The following is a 20,727-nucleotide window of genomic DNA, read 5'->3' as shown; positions in this document are numbered from 1 at the left end:
AAGGATTGGCGGACCAATCACATATCAGGTGATAGTGGATTTATACTGATGGCTCAAAGATGGTCAATGGCACTAGATCAGGAGTTTACTCGGTATAATTATCTTTAATCTGCTTATTTAGACTCCCAGACTGGTGCAGCATCTTCAAGCTGAGATCTACGCTATAGACAAAACAACAAAGACGATAAAACTAATGGACTTACCTCCGGCAAACCTTCTCATTTTTGTTGATAGTCAAGCAGCGATCAAGGCACTGGCCTCAGCGCAAATCAATTCAAGTTGTGTTAAAGAACGCAGGAGGTTGCTCTTGCTTATCCAGCAGCACAACACCACACTTTGTTGATTCTCCGGCCACTCTGGAGTGGAGGGAAATTAAAGAGCAGAGTGTGCAAGGAAAGGCTCTGAACTGGACCTTCAGCGAGTGGCAGAGGACATTAGCATTGCCCTAAATGAACTATGCATAGTAATTGACTTGAGCGTAATCGCAGAAACCAATAGAAGGAAATCTATGACTATCAACTGTACGGTCTCCAAAGAGATCTGGCCAAAACTGAGTCTTAAAAGATCAACCACCAGCGTCTTCACAGGGGCTACAACGGGTCACTGCACCATTGGCACCCTAGCCAGTAAAATGGGTGTACTTCACAATGACTTCTGCAAGAGCTGTGGAGATGAAGAAGAATTTGAGTCGGCACAACACCTCCTCTATGGATGTACTGTACCTCAAAGAAGCCGTGCCAACATCTGGGCAATTAATAAAATTTGCAAAATTTTTCACTGGGAGATTAGTTATCTTGTTAGAAAGATCAAAGCGGCTTAAGCGACTTAGTTAGGGGGTGAAAATCAAATGCGGCTATGGCAATATGCCTTAGGGCCACCGAGTGTCTTGTCTTAAACAAGAAACCTGGCTAACCTAACCTAACCTTAAGGGGGGAGCCTGCTTTAGAGGCTTCAAAAAATCGATTTTTTCGTGGATTTTTTTGGGAAGGAAAGAAATATTTGATTGAAACAAAACTTTCAGTTTCTATTGTTATATATTTCAACAGTCTTCTCAAATTTTTTCATTAAACTATATGTCATATTATGCCTGGTACAAGCATTTTGCCGAGGCGCCTCGAGTGTGCATGTGTCGTGCGGCGGGAAAGATGCAGGTCGCAATTTTCATTTCAAACCAAAAACCCAAAAAAAATTGTATTTTAGTATAGTATAGCTTCTAGTTAAACCAAGAAAATTAAACAAAAAGTGAGAAATTCAACAATTTTTCGCTAATTAAAAAAAAATTTATTTTTTTGGAAAAACAAATTCAATTTAGATTGTTTAAAAAGTGGGTTAATCATAACTTTCTGAAGGTTTTTTAGGTTCAACTAGAAGAAAATTTAATTCCGAATACAATAATGTTATCTCGTTTCGATAGGACGTTTAACTTTTTCCCTATCTTTCACGCCAATTAGGAAAAATCGTAAAAATAAAAAACCGAGAAATCGCACTTCGAGCGATCCGGCCTCTCGTATACCTGCTCGACGCTTGCTCACAATTTCTTCTGTAACTCCGAAAATATTTTGAATTTGCTTCTGGAATTTTGAGAACACATTCTTGGATAGTTTGGGAAGACATTTATGCCAAAAAAATTAATTTTTTGAAGTCTCTAAAGCAGGCTCCCCACTTAAATAGTGAAATATCTATTTTTCATTATCTTTGCTTTTACTTAGGGTTTGCTTGTAGCCCCACTTTGAAAATTCGTCATGAGAAAATCGCTTTTTATGGTAAATTTGGTATAAAATGGTTACAGCAGTTCGATATTATTTAATTTTTTTGTTAAAGTTTTAGTCTGAGAGGTAAATTTATATCGTATCATCCAAATTCTGATTTCTCTTATATTACATTTCGAAGATCCTCGCAATCTCACTCATCGCTAACATTTTTCGTATCGCCTGTTCGCTCTCCGCTTATTTGCAGTTTTCATCACTCTCACTGTGCCCATCATCATTGCTAAACGCACAGCTTTTAGTACGACTGCAGTGTCATACTTCAAATTTGGATTATTTATCTTCCCCCTATCATCGAGAAAGGAGCAGCGCTGCAGAAAAATATTATAAAAGGGATTATCGTAGGAAATTTGGGAGTAATCTCGATTTGCATCGCCACAGATTTGTTTCAGCTTAAATAAAAAACATTAATTTAACGATAGCATTCTAATTATTTTTTTAATACTTTGAGCCCATTTGATTAGCTACTATCCACTACCCTTCTTTTCATCTTCCTCCACAAGTTCCCGGAAAATGACACTCAAACTAATTTGAACTAATTTTTTTAGTGATCCTGAAAAAATAACTACAGCTTTCTAGGTAAGATAAAAAAAGTTGCTAAATACCCCGTGCAATGTTATACAGATATGGTATTATAGATTTTTTATCGTAATCCTACATACTTATTTTATCATTTTCTCTTTAACTTATTCTTTGAGAAGCCTTTAAACTTTCAAAAGGCTAAATATTCAATAAATAGTTTCAGATGCCTGTATCTACTGCCTGATATTTATATGATTGTCGCATGGACGCTTGCAAGAGATCAGCCTCAAGGTAAGTGCGAAAGAGAAACATAATTTATAGATTCAAAAGACACCTTTTCAAGTTTTAGTTCAAGTAAAGTCGCATTCGACAGCACGAAAGGAGTTGCCTATATGCCGAATTTGGTATTCCCTACCTATGCAGCTGTGGAAATTGACGTTGTACAACACCAGCAGCGCCGTCAGAATTGTGGAAACCCGCTGAGAGCCATTTAATACCAAACGAGGTTTCAGTAAGGGTGACTCATTGCCATGTGACTTCTTTAAACTGAGGCTGGAAAAGATTGTGCGAGTAACAGAACTTAACCGATCCGGCACAATTTATTATAAGAGCATACAATTGTTGGTGTATACCGATAATATTGACATCATCGGCTTTAATAACCTTCTGCTTTTTCCAAACTGGATAAAGAGGCAAAACGAATGGGTCTAGTGGAAAACGAGGATAAGACAAAGTGACCTCCTGTCATTAAACAAACAGTCGGTGTTGAGCTTCCAATATTTTTTGGTAGCTATGTTGCGAAATAAAAACTAAGTTTTTTAATACGTCATAATTTATATTTTAATTTAATTGCGTGGCCGTGTTTACAAAAAGTTCAACTGCTAATAATAATTTGCGAATATTTGCACGTATATATATATGTGCATATGTAACTGTATTAGGCAAGCGAAAGGAGGAGTAATGTTATGTATACATATCTTATGCTAAGTAAATGCCTCCGTATACTTTGTATTTTTGTATGCCGTTAAGCGAAAAGGAATATTGTAAGGAATGTATAAAAACTGAAAAATAATATAACATGACATTTTAAGGTGACCAGCTAACATAACATTTTAAGGTGACCAGCTTATATAAATTATAAATATTGGCTATAGTTAAGCAGTTACTTTGTAGGTTGTGGAACGGGATTAGCTGCTGCTCCGAACAGTCGGCTTTCGCGTAATGGCACCCACGTCACTGTTGACACTTAATATATGATTTTAAAGTTTTAAGAGACTTCGTTTATTTAGGAACACCGATAATAACGTCAGCCTTGTAAGTCAATAGAAAACCGCTCTTGACAACTAGTGGTACTTTGAACTATTTAAGTAGGCAATTGAGTAATAGAGTTCTCTCTCTCGACGCACGAAATTAACACACTATGAGTCTCTCACCATGCATGCGAAGCTTCTATGATGACAATATCCGATGATGCGTTCCTTGGAGCATTTGAGAGAAAGATTCAGCGGAAGCTTTTTGAAAATTTGCACATTTGCGACGGCGCGATATCGTAGGCGATGGCACAATGAGCTGTCTGAACTTTGGTCGAGCTCTTCCTCCTATTTATCTTAAGCCGACTCGGAGGTTTGCCGTTGCTTGCCGAGGGGTGAGCGCTATTAGAAAAAAAAATTCTATCATTTCGCTGTTTCACGTACGGAGATTCGAATCTACTTGAAACAGCATAGTGCAGACATGCACAAAGTGTATTTAATGAAGGTCCAACGACTTCACTGACTGCGACATGTCATCTGAATAGATACACATACTCTCGCTCAAAAGATATTCAATGCGGTGCCAGCTGGTAGTAGAGGGAGAGGAAAGCCTCCTCTATGCTGAAAAGATCAGGTGAAGAAGGACTTGGCTTCACTTGACTTCACTTGGATCCTTCTACTGCCGCCGATTAGAACGAGAATGAAACGACTGGCTCGCTTTTTTAAATTCGGACAAAACCGCTCAAGCGGTTATCGCGCCAATCAAAAAAAATTCAAGTAAAATCTCAGATTTTTTTGTTATAAAAATCAAACTTTTTGTAATAAAAAAAATATTTGCGGTATGAAAAAATTATTTATCTTTAACACGTTTTCCATTTAATTGAGCCAAACTTAAATATAAAAAATAATAAAAAATGGCATCTCGGAAATTAAAAATTTATTTTTGTTGCTGTTCATCAGTGCAATTTTTAGCCTCCATACGATGTGAGCTATTTATTGAGTTTGACTCCAAAAAATTCAGATAATGTACTGTTTGGTGCTTAAATATTATTATACTTGAATTCTAATAATTTTATAAATAAATAAAAAAAGACAAAAAATTATAAAAAAATTAAATTTTTACGTTATAAAGTAATAAATACAGTTATAAGTATTACACTTATAAAGTATTTAATAATTGTTTTAATATTTTGTAGAAGAACACCCTATATATAACCCTTTGACCAGCCTGTACATGCCTACATGTATTCGTGGCATGAGCGAGCTTAAGTATGTGATTTACACGCACTTTCTCATGCGCTATTTCTTTGAAGCAGCGATTTCTCATCTAGCCTGAAGGCAGTGATTTTATTTTAACTATGAATTTGAACATACGCCTCAAAGCCATGCTTCTCTACGTAGGTGTACCTTCTACGGCGCAATTCAAATCCCTTTTTTCAGCCAAAGTCGACTGAAATCTTAATCACTTCACGTTTGTAGTTTCCTCTTAACCTTTTTCTCAACCAAAGCGCACAAAATTGTCTCTTACCAACTTAATCTCTTTTGTTTTTGCACATACACATACACACGTACTTACCTACATACATGCATACATTTCAAACAATTCTTCAGTTTGGTATTTTTTTGATTTCCTGCACGCCTGAGACCAGCATTTGTATTGCCTGCCTTTTTGGTCTTTTGCCCTTTTTGCTTGTTCGCCTTCGTTCACGTTTTATTTATTTAGCTTTGCATTAAAATTTTGTGGAGTCCCCAAATGCGGCTCATCTGCGATTTCTTGCTTGCTTATTTGCAAGTTGCAGAGATCCTCAGAGATGCACACAAACAAATGTGCCATGTAGGCAAAGCGAAAATATGTACATACATACATACATTTGCAACAATTGTGACAGTGTATGCATGCGTGGGTGTGTAATGCTTTTAATGCTGGCGCGTGACAATTCGTCTGCGCTTGGAAGCTATTTGCCCTGTGCGTTTTGCATTTTGTGTCTTCAGAGTTTTGAGCTTTGCGGCGTTTGATTTGTTTTATTGAGAGGTTTCTTTTGACTTTTACACTATTCACACTTACCCCGCTCTCAAAATACGTCTTTGTGAGTTTTGTTTGGTTTAACTTTGCTTTTGTTTCGTCTGCTGAGCGTAAAATATACAAAACTTTTTTTTTGTCTTTTGGCATAAAAAAGTATTTTACACAAAAGCAGCGATTACGGGCTTCTATATGTGTATGTATGTATATACCGTTTGCGTCAAAAAGAAGTATACTCATATATGAGCAAGTTTTGACTAGTTTTGTTATACGAGATTTTTTTCTTACAAAAATATAGCTCTCCCTACAACAACACCCATATAACGCACAGTTTCAGGCTAAGTACAAAATTTGTTAAAACGCGGCAAGTTTTCAACAAAATTCAAACTTTTTAAACAGAATTGATAAAGAAATATGTGTACGCAGTTTTATAGCCCGTTTAGTTTTGATATAACAGAGAGCCAGTTTCAAATGGCTCGAAGTTCGCGGTGATTTGTGAAAAAATTTTCGACTTCGCATTTCGTCTACATCAAAAAAAAAAAAAATATTGTGCATTTGTTCAAGTATGAGTGACTCCATGTCAAACTATCGAAGTATTTCTCACATTCTTCTAAAAATTGAGCTATTTGTAGCCTTGAGCATAATAAGAAATAAACTGAAAAAAATGTATAACTTTAAATTTAACTCAAAGGTCCGTTTTCACATTCTTTAAATTTGATTTTTGTTTTTGATTTTTATAAAAAAATATTTGAAAAAATATTATATGCTTTCCTTACATTTTTATTTTTTTAATTTTTCGAAAATTTTTTTTTTTGTCTTTTGTGGGAGAGTGTTTTTCAAGCATGACAAACAGAAACTTTCGCAAAAGTAAGGAAGAAATACAGTTTTTGTTTTTTGAAAAAAACATTTTTTTTTAAAGTATATTTATGCTAAAATTCGAAAATAAGTAAAAAATGTCATCTTTCAAAATTTTTTTTTTTCAAGTTTCTTCTTATTCTATCTAAGCGCAAGTATATACCAAGTTTGTGAAGAAGTGTCGACAATATCCGAAATAGTTAATCCACATGAAAAATGGAGAAAATGCGCAACGCATCAGTAAAAAAAATAATGTCCAAAATAACGTGAAGCCACTTCAAACATGCACTTTGCTATACCAAAATGGAATGGTATATAAAATTGCATAGGCAAAATTTTTCGAAAGTACGACAATAACTCAAACTGTCTAGGCTGAAATTTTGATGAAAAATTGCCGAATTTCTACAAAGTTGTACAAAATTTAGGTCATGGCATTATATTGGGTTTAGTGTGCTGGAAATATCAGGTAGAGAAGGACTTGGCTTCACTTGGTGTGTCCAATTGGCGCCGGTTAGCACGAGAAAGAAACGATTGGCGCGCTTTGTCAAACTCGGCCAAAATCGCGTAAGCGGCTATCGCGCCAATTAAGAAGAAGAAGAGAAGTGTTTTATAAAGAGATAGAAAAATATAGTAGAAAAACTATAAAAAAGGAAAAAAATAATGAGAAAAAAAGAAAAATTAAAAAGACAAATTATTTTTCAACACTTGTTGACGAATGGTGTACACCTAATTTTGACGCTGATGGTAAATACATATGTATATATGTACGCATTGTCGTAACTTTGCACCAGATAGGCGGCTTAAACATTTCTTATGTATAACATGTGCGATATTGTGTAAGTAAACACACGCCTGCATATGTAAAAATGTACAAAATAAAGATTTCCATGCACGTAGGCTTACTCACTTGCAGCTAGAAAACAAATTTAAAATGGGATATGAAGAGGTAAAGTGTTGCTGTATAGTAGGTATTACCTTCTTACTTACATTTAATATTTATGGCGGTTACTTTAATATCTCAAATCTAAAAAAATTGATAAGGAAACCTTTTTCCATGGAATCTGAAAGCAGTTTGAGTTAAACGTAATTAAAACATTTACTTTTTCCGCAATACCTTTTTAAAGATTTTAAATGGATTTTGAGTATAATATCTCTTATTTCAATGAACTAATAACAGTTACTCGCATGACTATAACGGCGTGAATTGAATGCAATTAAAAGCATATTTTATATGAGGTGACTTAATTTCATTGCCTAAATTAATACAGCCTTCTTGACTTAAATCCATGAATTTTGTATTATATTCTTATGTTTTAAAATACTATAAACTACCAAAGAGCGCTGGGGTCAACAGTGTGTCCGCTGAGCTGTTTTTATGACAGTAGTCTCAAGAATAGAAGCAGTGAACCTATTCAAGGTAGGGCACGAACTTCAGCTATAAAGCGCAATTTGGTCTGATTAATGCTCGTACATGCCTGAAGATAAGAGCCTACATCTGGAGAAAAAATAAACAAAGCAAGTCTTGTAATTATACATTTTGACAATTACATTTTAAAAATAAAATAAAATAAAACAAAATACAAAAATAAAATAACAATAAAAATATAGTTTATTCTTCAACAAATTCCAACCCTTGGTGAAAATTCAGACAAATTCTAAATTCAGAAGAGTATAATCAGAATCTTTAGAAAACTTTTGGTTATGCAATTGTATAGCTCATTAAATTTTTATATAACAAAACGAAGTTTTGAAATTTTTTTTTTTGCTTACGGTGTTGAACTTTTGATGGGGCACCAGTTCCGATTCTTAGTAAACTTTGGTTACTGAGCGACACCCTCGAAAGTTTACTCTCCCTATCGGCATAAACAATTGCGATTTAACTGCCATTTATGTCCAACATAGCAACAAGGTTCTGAAGAATATTAGACAACAGTACTTGGGACATAGGCAAAGAAACTTATCCGGCGATATTTAAAGCTGTTGCTCAGTCAGTTCGAAACCACTCAGCACGCACTTGTGTGGGGAGTAGTGTGATGCAGTGAACGAATCTGCAGTTCTTTCTTTTTCGGATAATTTTCAGAGAATTATCAAACTGCACCTACAAGAGGCGTGTATGCACTCTGTTAAGAAGCAAAGAACTATGATGAGCAAACAATTTTGGCTAAATGATACTGTAGGAATCACCTTATCGAACATCTATTGGAAGCTGGGAACGTTAGAAGCTATCTTTTGTATCTTGCCCCCAAAAATTTGAGCGCACCTAAAATAGCCTCTAGAACCAGCGGAGTATATGTATATAATTCTTTAACGGCATCCCACAGCGTTGTAACATCTTTACAAACCTTCGTCCCTGAGTGCCATGATCAAAACTCAACCATCTCCTATTCAAGACGAAGAATTTCAGCTACCTTGTGGTAAACGCTCTGTTCTGGCAAAATTTCGCTTAACATCTAAGCATCTTCCTGCATGCTTGCTTAAATCTACTTATCCAACGTCCCCATCTTTCTGGTCGCACTCCAATGAAATAGCTCATAGAAGATATCGATGTTTACAAAAACAACAATACGTACCTGAAATAGAAGAAACTTCTAACAATGCAGCACTACATTTTTAATTTTCCTCGACTATCAGTCCTATGTTACTGGATTGATCTGGATTTAAATTTGGCCAAGAACTGAGCCAGTAGCCTTCACCGAAAATGTATGGAGAATGTATTATACAATTACAACAATAACAGCACAAAACTACACAATTAAATTTCGCCTCCACTTCTCGCCTCTATGTTTCACTTCAAAAGTAGTCTAAGGCTAATTGAATTTCTCTTTTACTCTTACAAGTTTCAATCACTGCTGGCAGAAGCAAATTCTACTCCATTGCCCTCAGAAATAAATCTTTCTTAGACTACAAAGTAGAGTACTAAATTTAATTAGGCAACAACTTGTGCAAAATTTTCAAGATTTATTTTGCGTCTTTACATTTTGTAAAATAAATATTAGCTGCTCTTATCACAATCCTTCTCAACCCTTTGGCCGCTCAATACCAATCATTTGTGTGTAACTATTTCGATTCCAGCAGCACGTCGTGGCGTATGCGCAACAGCTGTGACCTGCAGCCGAACTCTATAGAAGGGTTATCACAACAGTGATTGCGAGTGGGTGCTGATTCAGCGCGAAACTCGCAATTTGATGGAGATACTTTTAAACCTAGAAGAAGATAAGAAGCAGGTACGAGCAGTAATATTTGGGTGCGCTTGTGTGTAGGATACGCAAGCGGATTTGCGCTTCATCAGTTATTCTGGCAGCGTAGAGGCAAAATTTGCAGATATAAAAAGATTTTTTTTTTGTTTTCTTCGTACATTGCTCGATTTCAAAGGTGAAGTAGACTAGAGAGCAGTGAGTATAGAAGTTGTGTATCCTAAAACGGATTGCTAAATTTTACACAAATGGTAGAAAAATGGATGAAAATGGAAATCACCCCAATTCCTATAGTTAAACGCAACAACTACTCGACGCAGGACAGATTTAGACTACTAAGAAAAAATACTTTACAATAGTTGTGCTATACACACCGGCCTCGCAAGCACTACTCTGTCAATAGCTGGGATGGGGACTAGTTGTGTGGACAATAAGCAAATACCTTTTACAATTAAATGTGAATATTATTACTTTTAAAGCACTAAGCCAACTGAAATCTTCTAAAATGAATATCAGAAGAAATATTACCTCACATACTATAATGCATAATTAGTCCTTTAGCTCACTAAATAGCGATGAAAAGTGAGATATATAAGTCTAGAAAATATAATTAATATCCCATAGGTAAAGGTGACCAGATTGGAGATACTTTCTGCAAAACTACTTTTGACAAACTACGCGAGACTACCGTCAAACTAAATACATATTTCTTTTCAGTATTCATTAACATTTCAACATGGAAAGCCATACGCCTCAACAACGTCTAATCATAAAATTGTATTACGAAAATCGACGTTCTGTGAAAAATGTTCATCGCGCGCTCAGGCCAAATTATGCTGTACATAACCGTTCTACCGAAAGCACTATTCGACAAACGATCGGGAAATCTGAGAATAATTTTAACTTATTGTATGATACTCGACGTACGACGTACAGCCTGAAATGAAAAGAATTTTGCGGCTGTAAATGAGAGTTTTGCCGAAGTCTCGGAAGAATCGATTCGGCGCCGGTCTCAACAACTTGGCCTATCTTATGGCACAAGTTGGTCCATTTTATGGACCTATCTTGGTTTGAAAGCGAATAGAATGCAGCTTGTCTAAGATTTGAAGCCGACCTATCTTCCAAAGTGTCAAAATTTTTTTTGTCACATTATAAAGGTATAATTTTATGTCCATATATCTCGGCGGCCAGTCAGGTTAGCCTTGGTTAAATTGTTGCTAATGCAAGACCCTACGTAAACGAGTGCGAGCAGATCAACTGAGGAGAAGTACTGAAATGATTCCACCTCATTCTCCAAACAGCTGCTGCAGAAAGGCCTCGAGGCAATACCTAGTCTCACCGCGTGGATACATAACGGAGAACGGCCGGAATGCAACTGCGAAAAAGTTTAAATGCTGAGGTTTTGAAAGATAAAAAATATTTGTTTAATATAATATGAAAACTTAAATAAATTTAATTTTTAAAGTTTCAAAAGTATTAAAAAAAAAATTTTTAACAGAAAAATTTTCACATTGTTTATAGAAAACAAAAGAAATACTGTAAAAAACAGTAATTTTTTTCTCCTAGACTGGCCACAATTTGACTTACAATTGCAAAAGAGAAACTTCCAAAAAAAAAAAAAAATAATCAAAATTTTGAACTGCTATCACTCAGTCAATAAGTCAAAACCCCAAAGTTTTGTTTGAGTATATTTAAAAACAAGTTAACAATTTAAATAGTAGAAACTAAAAAAAAATTAGAATTTTTTGGAATATTTTTATTAATTAAAAAAAATTAAATGTTTTTGGATTTTCTTTTTAATTTCGAATTTTTTGGAAATTTTTTATCGAAGGTGCGAGAATTTTTTTTAAAGACAAGTAAAGTTTTATATATAATTGGCGCTCCCACCCTTTTCGGCTAGTTGGCCGAGCTCCTCCTCCTATCTGTGGAGATGCGTCTTGGTGTTGTTCCAAAAATGAGAGACTTACAGTTTTAAGCCGAATATCTGCTTTTTTTTCTTACGAAGACCTTTTTCAAGGCAGAAATTCACTCGGAGGGTTGTCATTGCCTGCTGAGGAACGACCGCTATTAGAAAAATCTTTTTCTGTTACTTGATGTTCATGCACGAAGATTCGAACCTGCGTTCTGTCCGAATTCCGAATGGTAGTCACGCATCAACCCATTCGGCTACGGCACGGCGGTTTTCTTTATACGGATAGTTATTTGACTTACAGTTAAAAGAAAAAATCCTTGCACAAAATAAGCGAAAATTTTACACTCCTTTATCCCTACCGGCTCAGTTTAATCGGAAAATTAAAAACCAAACGACAGTATTTCAGCCTAGAATAAATATTTGCTTATCTTAAAATGGTGATATGTTACAAACTGACCAAAAAATTTTAGAAAGATGGCGACAACATTTTGACAATCTTCTAAATAATAAGCATCAAGAAGAGCATTCACCTTGGGGAAAACATCATCCCTCCACCAGAATTTGACGAAATTATCGTGGCTCTTAAAAAGCTTCGAAATGGAAAGGCAAGCGGCGCAGACTCTATAGCGGCTGAGCTCCTGAAAGAAGGTGGTGAGGAGTTACATAAGTGCCTCCACCATTTAATAATAGACGTATGTGAAAAATAATCCATACCATCTGATTGGCTAGGATGCATAATCTTCCCAGTACACAAAAAAGGTGATAAGAGAGTATGCGATAATTATCGTGGTATCTCACTGCTTAACACGACCTACAAGCTCTTTACAAATGTTCTCTATAAACGAATCCACGGAATATGCTGAGGGAATAATTGAAGACTACCAATGCGGATTTCGTAGAGGCAAGTCTACAATCGACCAATGTTTCGTTCTTTGTCAAATGTTTGAAAAACACTATGAATACGGGCTAGATGTTCACTGCCTGTTCATTGATTTCAAACAAGCCTTCGGCAGTGTCAAAAGAGATAGGATCCAGCACATATTGCTTATGCTTGGAATACCTGCCAAACTAATAAATCTCGTTAGCGCAATGCTCACAAATACACAAGCAAAAGTGATCATTCAAGGGAAGCTCACAGAGTCGTTCCCTATTGAAACAGGTGTAAAACAAGGTGATGCCCTATCAACAGTCATATTCAATTTGATGCTGCACTTTGTCGTAAGGGAAGTCAACAAAGGTGGTACCTTGATGACTAAAACAACCCAAATATGTGCTTATGCAGATGACATCGCTATTCTCTCAAGAAATAGGAATGACTTAAAAGAAATTCTCAAAATTGCGAACGATATTGGACTTTTTGTAAACGATGGCAAGACCAAATATCTGTTGAAATCGAGGCGGCCTGCACAGATGCCAAATTTCCATGTGGGAGCCTATACTTTTGAAGCAATGCAGCATTTTAAGTACCTAGGAGTTATGTTCGTATGTAGCGGCGATTCAACTTCCGCCATCAAGGATGACATCAACGCCGCCAACAAAGCGTATTACGCCCACCTTAACTTGTCCAAGTCCCGACTTTTGTCTAAAGCTACAAAGTTCACTATGTACAATACTCTTATTCGACCAATCCTAACGTATGGTTGTGAGGTATGGACTATTAGGGTAGATTCACACTATGGTGCCGATCACGGTTCGTTCTCGGTCTAGTCTCGGTTCGGTAAAATCTTTCGACATCTACATTTGTGTTCTTACATCGGTCCAGTCGCGATTCATTCATAAATCCTGTATGCAATTACTTACCTTTTTCAAAAGACCAAGATTTTTCAGCTGTCATTGTAAAAACTTCGATCTGCACTCCTATGCTATTGTCGAAAGACTGAACCGAGAACGCAACGTTATTCACACTATCAGTACAAGTCGCGGCAAGTTCGATCACGCTCCAGCAAAATATTCTTCGAACTTGATCGATGCTGGAGTGTGACTGTACCGAAACTTGAACAGCACGGATAGTGTGAATACAGTCATTGTTTTTCGTTTGTGAATATTTTACCGGACCGAGACTGGACCGAGAGCGGACCGTGATCGGCATCATAGTGTGAATCCGGCCTTAAGGTTAATAATTCTGCTCAGATTGCTAGCATGGAAAGAAAAATTTTAAGAAAGATCTTTGGCCCAATAACAATGGATGATGGTACCTATAGAATCCGATTGAACTCGGAACTCAGAACGAGACAGGTGTGCGTTTTGTTACAGCGCAGCGCATAAGATGGCTAGGGCATGTGATCCGTATGCCTGTTGACTGTACCGTGAAGAAAGCCTTGGCAGGAAAGCTAGTGGGCATGAAGGCCAAAGGCAGCCCGAGGAACCGTTGGATAGACGCAGTGGAACACGATCTTAAAAAGCTGGGAATACGTAATTACGAAGCAACAGCTCAAGATAGACCGCTTTGGAGGAGTATTTTGAAGAAAGCTTTGACGCACCCCGCGTTATAACGCTATGAAAGAAGAAGAAGATATCTACCAAGTCAAAATTTCAAGATTTCATTTGAACCTTTGGCTTTGCTTCTGCCAACCACGCATTGTTGGCGGGTCAATGGTAGAATAATTTTATACCAGATGGTCATCCAATAACAGTTGTACCCCACATTAATTCTGAACTTATAAGTATTGAGACAATTTAGAAGACATATTATTAAAAAAATAATAACTAAAACTTTAACCTTATTAAAAAAAACATTATTTTTTTGAATTTGGAAAAAAAAATTGAACAAGCTTTTTGTAACATTTTTGAGCATAAATGCAAAATCAAAAATGCTGAAATTTGAAAAAAAAATTTTGTTGAGCTCCTGATACATTTTTTATCCGAAAACATGGAAAAATCATAAGACCACTTTTATTTTATTTCATCTTAAACCAATAATTTTTTAACCTATTTCGCACAAAATAAGCCAATATTTTGAGCTCCGCTATCTCGGCAATCAGTCAATATTTCCTCGCTCACTTTTGCATAATTTACCTACTGTATAGTAAGTATACTTGCCAAATTTCATCAAAATCGACACCATGCAGTCTTTAGGCACCATATAAATACATACATACACCCGCACAGTTTACAGGCGCAGAACGCAGACCTTCAACACTTCGTACGAGAAAGAACACAAACTAGTTATGGCTTCAAACTCATCAAAAGAGCACCAGCTGCAAATCATTCGTTTCTCTCTTTTCCCTGTAGTGCGAAAGTACACAGAAGAAGCATAAGAGTACACATATTTATACATACATATGTATTTATATATGCACGGAGTTGCTCAACAACAGCTTACATTTACTATTCCGGCTGTTGATAAGGTGGAAATGGAATTATTTCAGCTTATGCTAGAATTCCATTTGAATACGTTGAATGTTTCCAAACTAAACCATCTTGTTGTCTTCCTAAGAAATTCGTCATTCACTTCAATTTTCTTCTACTCTTGCAAAAATATGATGGCAACCAACGCTGAGTGATGATGAATGCTAGTTGATGAGTTCGTGAAATGAAAAATGATGCGTACACAGGCGAGAATGACTTTTTTTTTCTTAAGGGAAACTACAACAATACGTGGCAAGTTGCTGCATATGAAATATCGGATAAAGTAGCGACTTAAAAAATATTAAAAACAAAAGTGGAAAACTTTTGATTACTCGGAAGTATTACAGGGAGCGGAATATATGACTATAGTAGTGATGTGCATGCGAACAGCTGTGTTCTTAGTTTTTTGGTTAGTTTTTTTTTTTTACGTTTTTGTCTACCTAAAGCTTGCTCTAAGTAATTTGATATTCTTGTTCGGCGTAGATTATAATTTTGTTATTCCGTGCTGTGATTTGAACTCCAAAAGCTGGGAGTTTCTAAATAACTTCTGCACTTGAACGTAACCAATTTTCTGTGTGTTTGCAGACAACTCGAGAATGTGATAGTGAGCATATTGCCTTTGTCAAATACTTCAAGTCAATCACTCATTCACGAAAGTTGTAGATGAAGAAAAGTTGTCTCCTTATTTAAGCTAAAATTTAGTGACAAACTTTGGTTAAGTTCGCAATAATGTGGAATTTAGATTGCGCCTCATTAAGCGATGTTCACTTGATTTCGTCAAGTATTCGAACGGAAACTTTTAAAGTATTAAACGTAGACGGCGTTTTTGAATGAACATATAAAACTTTGTGTGAATTGGTATTTACCTAATGCTAATTGAAACGTATTTGAAGTACATGTAGAGGAAAACTGAGAAAGATGTTAAATTAGAGGTGGATTGAAAAGGCCTGTAAGTGGCAGCTCTTAATCAGTAGAGGAGGAAAACTTATATGTATATAGTATTTTAATATTTCACCTTTATTTGAGCATACGAAATATTTTATTTTGATCTGTCAATTCATTATTTGTTTACAGATGATTTGAAGTTGACGAGTCAGCCTATTTTTAGCAATGGATTCCAATATTATCAAGTGCTGTAATCCAATTATTTACTTTGAAAGTTTGATAGCGATGGAAATGCATAAAAAATTATTGAAGTGTTAAAGGAGTTTCCACCTTCATTTCTGGCTGTAAAAGATGAAGGTAGCGCAAAATTAATCATCCTATTAGAATATTTATAATTTTTGTAAATGGCGAAGTAAGTCAGTCATATTCGACACTTGTGAATTAGACAGCTGCGGTATACAAAAAGGAAAGCAGTGGAGCGCGTAAAGGTCAAAATAAAGGTTCACAGTACCAAAAACCACTTTTTGTATTAGTAAAAAAGTTATTTAGAAACAAAATTGAGTGATTAATTTTGCGCCACCTTGTAGTATGCATACAAAACGTGCAACAACACCAGAAATCATTGAACAAAAGTATGATTTCGGATGAATGAGCACTCCATATTTTAGGTGAGGAATTCTTCTTCTTCTTCTTAATTGGCGCTATAACCGCTTACGCGATTTTGGCCGAGTTTAACAAAGCGCGCCAGTCGTTTCTTTCTCGTGCTAACCGGCGCCAATTGGACACACCAAGTGGAGCCAAGTCCTTCTCCACCTGATATTTCCAACGCAGAGGAGGCCTTCCTCTTCCTCTACTACCACCAGCTGGTACCGCATCGAATACTTTCAAAGCCGGAGCGTTTGTATCCATTCGGACGACATGACCCAGCCAACGAAGCCGCTGGATCTTTATTCGCTGCGCTATGTCTATGTCGTCGTAAAGCTCATACAGCTCATCGTTCCATTGTCTGCGATATTCGCCGTTGCCAACGTGCAAAGGTCCAAAAATCTTGCGCAGAATCTTTCTCTCAACACTCCAAGCGTCGCTTCATCGGATGTTGTCATCGTCCACGCTTCTATGCCATACGTTGGGACGGGCATGATGAGAGTCTTGTAGAGTGGTAGTTTTGTTCGTCGAGAGAGGACTTTACTGCTCAGTTGCCTACTTAGTCCAAAGTAGCACTTGTTGGCAAGAGATATTCTACGTTGGATTTCAAGGCTGACATTGTTATCGGTGTTAATGCTGGTTCCTAAATAAACGAAGTCTTTTACAACCTCGAAATTATAACTGTCAACAGTGACGTGGGTGCCAATACGCGAGTGCGCCGACTGTTTGTTTGATGACAGGAGGTACTCCGTTTTGGCTTCGTTCACCACCAGGCCCATTCGCTTTGCCTCTTGATCCAGTTTGGAGAAGGCAGAACTAACAGCGAGGTTGTTAAGGCCGATGATGTCGATATCAACAATTGTACGCTCTTATAAAATATTGTGCCTGAGCTATTAAGTCCTGCCGCTCGTACGATGCCCTCCAACATCAGGTTTAAGAATCACACGACAGCGAGTCACCCTGTCTGAAACCTCGTTTGGTATCAAACGGCTCGGAGAGGTCCTTCCCAATTCTGACGGCGCTGCTGGTGTTGAGCAACGTCATCTTGCATAGCCGTATTAGTTTTGTGGGGATACCAAATTCAGACATCGCGGCATACAGGTAACTCCTCTTCGGACTGTCGAATGCAGCTTTGAAATCAACGAAAGGCTGGTGTGTGTCTTCCAAGATTTGGCGTATTGTGAATATTTGGTCGATGGTAGACTTTCCAGGTCTAAAACCACACTGATAAGGTCCAATCAGTTGGTTGACGGTGGGCTTCAGCCTTTCACACAATACGCTCACTAGAACCTTATAGGCGATATTTAGTAGACTAATCCCTAGGTAATTGGCACAAATTGCAGGATCGCCCTTCTTATTGATTGGGCAGAGCACACTTAAATTCCAATCGGCAGGCATGCTTTCATCCGACCATATTTTGCATAGGAGCTGATGCATGCACCTTATCAGTTCCTCGCCGCCATGTTTGAATAGCTCACCCGGCAGTCCGTCGGCGCCCGCGGCTTTGTTGTTCTTTAGCCGTGATATTGCTATTCTCACCTCGTCATGATCGGGTAGCGGAACTACAATTCCGTCGTCAACGATTGGGGTATCGGGATCTTCACTTTCTCTGTGACATGCGCAGCTGTCACTGTTTAATAGGTTCGAGAAGTGTTCCCTCCATAATTTAAGATTGCTCTGTACGTCAGTCACCAGTTCGCCGTCTTTGTCCTTACAGGAAAACGCCCCGGTCTTGAAAGCTTCTGTAAGCCGCCGAACTTTCTGGTAGAATTTTCGGGCGTTGTTCCTGTTGGCCAGCATCTCAAGCTCTTCGCACTCACGTATTTCGGCCTCTCGTTTCTTCTGTCGAATAATACGTCTCTCTTCTTTTCTTAGCTCTCTGTAGCGACCCCACATGGCTCGCGTTGCGACTGATCGCAGCATGGCTCTATAGGAGGCATCCTTTCTTTCAGCGGCAACATGACATTCCTCGTCGTACCAATTGTTTTTTCGGGCTCGCCGGAATCCGATTTGTTCTTCGGCGGCGGTACGTAGAGAACGAGAAATATTGCTCCATTTCTCGTACATGCCGGTTTGTTGGGCAGTACTCTCTGAGAGCAAGAGAGAGAGTCGAGGGGCGAATCTTCTGGCTGTCTGTCTGATGGATTGCTTACGGAAAATTTGTTCGTAAAACTGAAATATCAGAGGTCAAAATTCACTAAGAGATGATATAAAATTATTAGACGATCATTGGAAAAAATGTATTGTAATTAAGGAGGACTGATTATACAGTCATTCCGAATCAAACGTAGCAAACTTTTGCAAAATGGTATTCAATTTTACTTAAATCTTGCACATAAACTAAATTCATGTTCAGAATAAAAGAAAGATGCTTAAAAATATTTTTAATTTGTTTTCACAGAAGTAATAAAAGTAGCAAAAATCATTATAGTCCATAACAAGAAGTACTAAAGCTTTGGGAAGGTTATAACTCAAAGAGTATCTTAGTTTGACTATCTTCCTAAGTTTTCCAACAAAAAATATTTTTAAAGGCTCTGCTTTTAAATGTAATCGACAAAGGGATTGAAAAAATACCTTTTCAGGTATTTTAAGATATTTTTTGGAATGAAGTCTCAAAAGCCCCAGATATTGACTATTGACCATTAAAGGCAACCTAAAATGCTTAAAAAAAATATTACTTATAAAAAAATTAGCTTGGTTACGTAAGATGCACACATTTTAGTGACTCAGCTCTGGAGCACTTAAGGAAAATATATATTTTTTATATATGTTAATAGATTTATTCTAATAGTCAAGAACCTGCGTTGTAGAGGGTGTTTTTTTTAGAGGTTAGGTTTTCAAGTTGGCACTACTTTTTTCGTAGATGGTCTCTTTGACAGCTGTCACTTGATTTATGCTCAGTTTGGTTTGCCATTTCATAATGAATAGACTTACACCTGAACAACGTTTGCAAATCGTGCAAATTTATTACGAAAATGGTTCGGTTCGCGCGACGCATCACAAGAAAATTTTGTTCAGCGATGAAGCTTACTTTTGGTTGAATGGGTATGTCAATAAGCAAAATTGTCGCATTTGGAGTGAACATAATCCACAAGCCATTGCTGAGACGCCGTTACATCCTCAAAAAGTCACTGTTTGGTGTGCTCTATGGGCAGAGGGAATCATTGGTCCATATTTCTTTAAAAATGAAGCCGGCCATAATATTACAGTCAATGGAGAGCGCTATAGAGCCATGATTAATGACTTTTTCGTGCCTGAATTGGACGATGTTGATGTGGACGACCTTTGGTTCCAACAAGACGGCGCTACATGCCATACAGCCAACGCAACAATCGATTTATTGAAGGAAACTTTTGGTGAGCGCATTATCTCGCGCCGTGGACCTGTGGCGTGGCCTCCAAGATCGTGCGATATAACACCGCTGGACTATTTCTTGTGGGGCTATGTGAAGTCGCTTGTCTACGCAGATAAGCCCGAGACGATTGACGTCTTGGAAGAGAATATTCGGCGCGTTATTGCTGACATACGGCCCCAATTGCTGCAAAAAGTGGTCGAAAATTGTGCCTCTCGACTGCAATTTATTCGAGCCAGCTGCGGCGGCCACTTGCCCGAAATCATTTTTAAAACATAATGGCAAACCCTTATCTTTATAATACAGCTAAATTCTTGGCCATAACATTAAATTATATACGTTTTATTTCATCTTGAAAAACCTAACCTCTAAAAAAAACACCCTTTACTATTCAGCTGGGAAATCAATTTGAACTATAATTTCATATACCAAGTGTCCTCTCTCTCTCTCTCTCTCTGGAAGCGGACAGTTATTTTTCATACCAATGATATAAAAACCTCTATTGACCGAAAGCGAACAAAATATAAAATATATGAGTGAGCAGTTACTTACATACAAACATACATACTTACTAATGGGTGTGTGAAACACGTCAACAGTGAAAGACGTGCTCTGACAAAAGTGACCATAAGTTTGGGAAAAAGTCCCACGCTAGTGATAAAAAGTGTGCAAGTGTGCTCCCAGGAACTAAGGCAGTGACCAGTGAGCGCCTCTGACAGGAGTACCTGACCAACCAGGGGTAACTGCAGCCATTTTTTATCAAACTCCAAAAGAGTGAGAAAAAAAAAATTATTACAAATAAAGAAAACAAAGAAGAAAAAACTGAGAAATTATTAATCAAACGGTAAAAAGTGTGGTTGCTGGGAGGGAGAGAACAGTTGCTTAATATAAGCACATCTGCTCAGACAACTGCAAATTATTTAGCGAACGGTGCAAAGTGTTGGTGGGAAGAGAGAGAATAGCTGATGGCCATCTGCA

The sequence above is a fragment of the Anastrepha obliqua genome, chromosome 5 (genome assembly GCF_027943255.1).
Source record: "Anastrepha obliqua isolate idAnaObli1 chromosome 5, idAnaObli1_1.0, whole genome shotgun sequence".
Classification (NCBI taxonomy): Eukaryota; Metazoa; Arthropoda; class Insecta; order Diptera; family Tephritidae; genus Anastrepha; species Anastrepha obliqua.
Note: the sequence above shows the minus strand (reverse complement) of the source record.